This window comes from Enhydra lutris, unplaced genomic scaffold (assembly GCF_002288905.1).
Source record: "Enhydra lutris kenyoni isolate GAN:26980312 unplaced genomic scaffold, ASM228890v2 scaffoldscaffold33, whole genome shotgun sequence".
Lineage (NCBI taxonomy): Eukaryota > Metazoa > Chordata > Mammalia > Carnivora > Mustelidae > Enhydra > Enhydra lutris.
The window spans coordinates 15,019,457-15,024,934 of NW_019154117.1; positions in this window are offsets into that span (position 1 = coordinate 15,019,457).

Consider the following 5,478-nt stretch of genomic DNA (forward strand, 5'->3'; position numbering starts at 1 on the left):
CATTTGAGTATGTCTGGAACCAGAGTTCCCTTCTACTGAAATCAAGTGTACATATCTTCCTGAGCCCCTTCTCTGCCAAGGAGGGCCCATAGTCAAATGGCAAAGGTGTGCTTTTACAAATGCATCCTATGGAAATTTGTGAAATTAATTGCTAAAGAAAGTATTAAATGTGTTTTCTTATGTTCAGATCTAGATGATCTTCTAGTGATGATATAAATATTTTTATTTCTTTTAAACATCATTATATTGAAACACCCTAGAACATAAGCTCCTTGAATGAGGGCAATGCACCTTATATAAGGGAAGCAAATTTTCAGGCCAAAGGAGTATAATATGCAATTTAAAAAAAATTCTTTTTGATTTATAATTTAACTCAATTTCTGTTGTATTTCAAGGTCCTTTCCAAAAAAGCTGGCAGGAAATTCCAATTTCATTCTTGTTTCCGGGCTTGTGTTAGGGTTCCTTCTGGAGGATTTATTCAGTGACAGGAGATAAGAAGGAAGGGACAGAATGGGTTCCTGAGTCATCTGACCACACATTTTCAGTAACATAATCACCATCCTAGTCCAGGAGCTCTTAACTATGCCACACTGAGGGGCCCAGGACTCTTTCTGCAAGGATGTGACATCTCCAGGTCTCCTTGCTACTTCCCCAAAAGATCTCTTCCATCTGCTGCTGACTGATGCTTGAAAATGCCTCTGTGGAAGATTTATCCACATGGCTTCAAAGAGTGAACTCTGTTATGATGCAAATATACCTTACAGAAGAAAAGCTATAAAGAGACAGCCATTTTCTCCTGGTATGAATTAGTGCCGTGGGTTTTTTTTTTTTTTTTTTTTTTTTTTTGAGCATGTTCAGAAAGAGAAAAGAATACAATGCCAAGTTCCTAACCAAAAATGGAAGCTGCCTCAAAGTGCTGAGTCCCCCACTTACCGTACTTCTCATCCTCCTATTTTTTCATGTACAATTTGTGATTTTCCTTTGAAGCCTAGTAAACTGGTGGATAGGGATTATTTCCATTTCCTATTGTCTTCATGAATGTTTTCTAATGGAAAGGTCTTAACTTCGAAGTTCCTAAATTTAATTCATATAGTTAGTTTGATATATCAATCCTTAAGAAAACCCAGGCATTCAAATAATAAATAATGATCTCCATTAATGCTAATTTCAGTATGTTGTTGTTTCTAGATTTTTCCAATGTTTAGGAAAAAATGTGTTACCCTTATAAAAGGCCTAATTGTCAACACACACACACACACACACACACACACACACACATTCTCTCCCTCTTCCTTTCTCTGTTTCTCTCTCTCAAGCCAAAAATTAGGAGACAAAGAAGTAACAATGTGGAGATAAATGTGAACATGTTCACTTTTATAAAGGAACTGAAGAAAAGAGATAAATAAGTTATGTATTTCAATTTACTTTTACTAATGGAAGACTTTTGACTAAAAATGGAGAGCAAGTGTCTAGGGTACTAGCTGCAATTGGAATACAGTGGAAATCCATTTTGAATAAGTCATGAGAAAAAAGCAGAACAATGTACAAAAATAATTTATAAGTTTTAATATAATATTTGCATTTTCTTGCCTCTTACAATTCAGACCAGTTCTACATAATTTGAATATACCCCGAAGAGACTAACTTGGTCACATGATTCCCTCTGCCATAGGTCAGCCACCCTCAAAGCAGCGCTTGGCGGGAGTACATCAACCAGAAGGCTGGGCAGCGTCAGAGTGAGCAGCGAGAGAGATCTGTGCTTCCTCCAAACACTTGAGGTACTGCTTCCAGTTTCCATTTGCTTTCTCTTCTTGCCTCAGTTCTGCCACCAAAAGATTCTTTATACCTTCTAAGCTGCTTGCCCATGAGCTGTAAATTAAAGTGAAGTCAATAATTATTTACAAAATTCCCACTTGAATCTTGTCTCAAATTTCTCTATTTTTCTTAAGTTTAAGGGAAAGAAAAGAGAAAAAAATGGGTGACAATTATAGAGTTGTGTAAGAAAGTAACCTTGAGGGACACCTGGGTGGCTCAGTTGATTGAGCGGCTGCCTTCGGCTCAGGTCATGATCCCAGCAACCTGGGATCGAGTCCTGCATCAGGCTCCTTGCTCGGCAGGGAGCCTGCTTCGCCCTCTGCCTCTGCCTGCCACTCTGTCTGCCTGTGCTTGCTCTCTCTCTCTCATAAATAAATAAAATCTTTAAAAAAAAAAAAAAGAAAGAAAAATAAAGTAACCTTGAAAGTAGCCACTGTCTAGTTTAGGCTGTATTGTGGTGTTGGGCAAAGCCAGCTCTTAGTTCACCTGAAACCATAGGCAACATTCCCTAGTTGGGGAGAGGTTGGTTGAGAAACAGGTTCAGATTCTTCTGGGGGGCATCCCGAATCGTAGCATTCCAGTTGGTGTGCTTACTTCATTAGACTAGAGCTATAGCTTGAAAGGGTCATTACCTCACTGGCCAATTAAAATTCAAATATCTTAGGAACATAAATGTAATAGTAAAGGTCATCATATTTTCAACATGATGTATAGGTCAAAGCAGGGCTTTCTCTACACCACTGTTGATGGAAGGAGGGGGCACGATTGCTTGAGAATCTGTTGAAGAAACACATGTTTGAATGGAATGATGGAATGGAGAGCCATGATATAGCAGTAGGCAAGCACCAGTGTCAGGAATTGGGAGGCAGAGGAGAAAGTATTAGATAGTAAGCATGACTGAGGGGACTGCGGTATCACATACAAAAGTCTGTGTGCATCCCATTTCTTCATCAGAGCACTCATTCTTTACGAGCATGCCTTGTGCCCTGTGCCTTGATAGTCTTCACTGGGACTTCTGCTGTTAGCTGGATCTTGGATCTAGTGCTAATCTGCCCCAGGGCACCATCTAACCACACCAAACATAGTGAATTAACTTGTCTCCCAGTTTGGTTCCCAGAGTATGACAGCTAAGTACTTGCCTCTTCAAACTGAGCATACCCCTGTAGGAAATTAGTCTGTATAAATCCAGACTCACACGGAGAAGTGTGAAGACTGGAGGAGACTTTAGGGAAGATCTTTCCCCTCAATCGAAGTGCTACTCAAAGCTTTGCTAGTAATGACAATTCTTCCCACCACCTAGGAAAGAAGCTTCGTAGTTTTCACTCTTTCTTTCTAGGTCACCTTCCACATCACTTGTTACGTCTCAGGTCTCTTTGAATCTGACTTCCCAATATCTCTCACGTTTGTCGTGGCTGTGCTGTCCCCCCTGAATCTACTCTGGCTTAATTAACTAACTCATTTCTAGATACATGCTGGATGCATGAAAGAGCAAGGTCTTGGGAATTAGGTAACTGGGGTCAAAACCCAACTGTTCCACCTGTTAAGGTGTGTGATGTTGGGCAAGTTTGTTCATCAATCAAAGTTAAATTTCTTCATTTATAAAATGGGACTTCATATATAAAATGGGACTTCATTTTTAAAATTTCCGTATAGTGATAATAAATTAGATGACATATAAAAACTGTTTGGGATACATTCAATTTCAAATAGTTGTTAAATATCTTCCTGAGTTGATCTTAAAATACTGCATTAATTTCATTACTTCCTTGCTTAAATATACACCATTATCCCCAAATACCTCACAATAGCCTTCAGACTTCCTGCCCCACCATCCTAGGTCCTCCACAGAATGTTCCCCACTTCCCTTTCCAGTTAGGGTAAACTCCCTTTATTGTTCTACACAAGCCTTTAGCTAGAGCCAAAGTAGGGTTCTTAATATGTCCTGTGTTCAACAGCTTCAACTGTGAAAGCCCCTTTTTTTATTATCCCCAGAAGAAAACTTTATTTCCTCTACTACTGCTTCTAGACTAAAACTCCTCCAATCATTTTAGACTGAAGAATAGGTTTTCTTTAGTAATAAATTTTTAGTCCAGTGTCATAATCATATAATGATATTTACTTTACTTATCTATTTGAAAATTTCTCCCCACTTACCTCCAGTTGAAGCCTGACTAAAAATAAAATAAAATAAAATACAAAAATTAAACAGCACAGGGGCGCCTGGGTGACTCCGTCAGTTAAGCAACTGCCTTTGGCTCAGGTCATGATCCCATAGTCCTGGGTTTGAGTCCCACATTGGACTCCCAACTCCACAGGAAGTCTGCTTCTCGCTCTGACCTTCTCCCCTCTCATGCTCTCTGTCTCTCTCTCTCTCTCTCAAATAAATAAATAAAATCTTTAAAAAAAAAATTAAACAGCACAGAAAGGGGAAGCTCAGTCACTCTGAACTTCAAGAAGGACTGAGTGGCTAATCCCCATTCACTCTTCAGCGTCAGAGAGCACTAGTGCATTCAGGTGTAGTTCTAGAAAAAGATGTAAGATATACTTCATATACTATCACATATGATACAGCTGTACTAGTTCCAGGAGAGAAGACACACACCAAAACCTAATGGAACCCTTTAAGGATTTCTAGTTCAAGGGGGTGCCTACTACTTCCCAGAGGTCGCAGCCCTTGTTCTCCATTGGAAGTTGAGTGTGAGATCTCCAGGGCTCTTAAATGATGTACAGATGTGGCCTGTGCCCTCACAGTACTCCCAACAGCCCAATAAGAATTAAGGGACATGTAGACTCATAAATTAGAAAGTGGAAGATACTTCGGGGCACCTGGATGGCTCAGTGGGTTAAGTGTCTGTCTTCCAGCCCCTCTTCAGGCTCCCTGCTCAGCAGGAAGTCTGCTTCTCCCTCTCCCTCTGCCTTTCCCCCAACTCATGCACTCTCTCGCTCTCTCTCAGATAAATAAATAAATAAATAATCAAACAAATAAATAAATGATGTCTTTTAAAAAAAGGTGGAAAACACCTCATGAATCATAGTTTAAAATTCTAGGTCACTCAACTATAGAAGCAGCAACTCAACCACCTCCACATTTAATTTGTAATATGTCTAATATTTCAACAACACTAGTCCAAAGGTTTTCAGTTCTTGTCCAAATATGAATGGTAGCTCTACATTCACAAACACTGAATGTCTTCCCTAAAGGAGATCTATGACTTTCTACTTTAAGAGACCTTTAAGGGAATAATAAAAAACAATCTTGTGAAAGGCCTAAGCAGCACCCCAGACATTGCCCCCAAATACTGTTCCTCAAATGCTGTAAAAAATACCATTCCCTCAAATAAATAATAAAATCTTTAAAAAAAAATACCATCCCCCTACCTAGAGCTTCCATGATACGAACCACTGAGTGATAAGAAATGATTTGCCTTGTTCCCAGCAGCTGGGTCAATTCTAGATAATCAACTACTACATTTCATGCCTGTGTCCTTGTGTTATACAGCTAGTCTCTAATATCCCGCAGAGAACCTCTGAGGAATACAACTTTTTTAATGAAAATAAAAGGGCAATTATTATTTGCTTCATTCACTGACGTAAACCATCTAAATCAAAAAGGAGAAACTATTATATAGCATATCATATTCTCATTTATTTCTCTCTCACAAA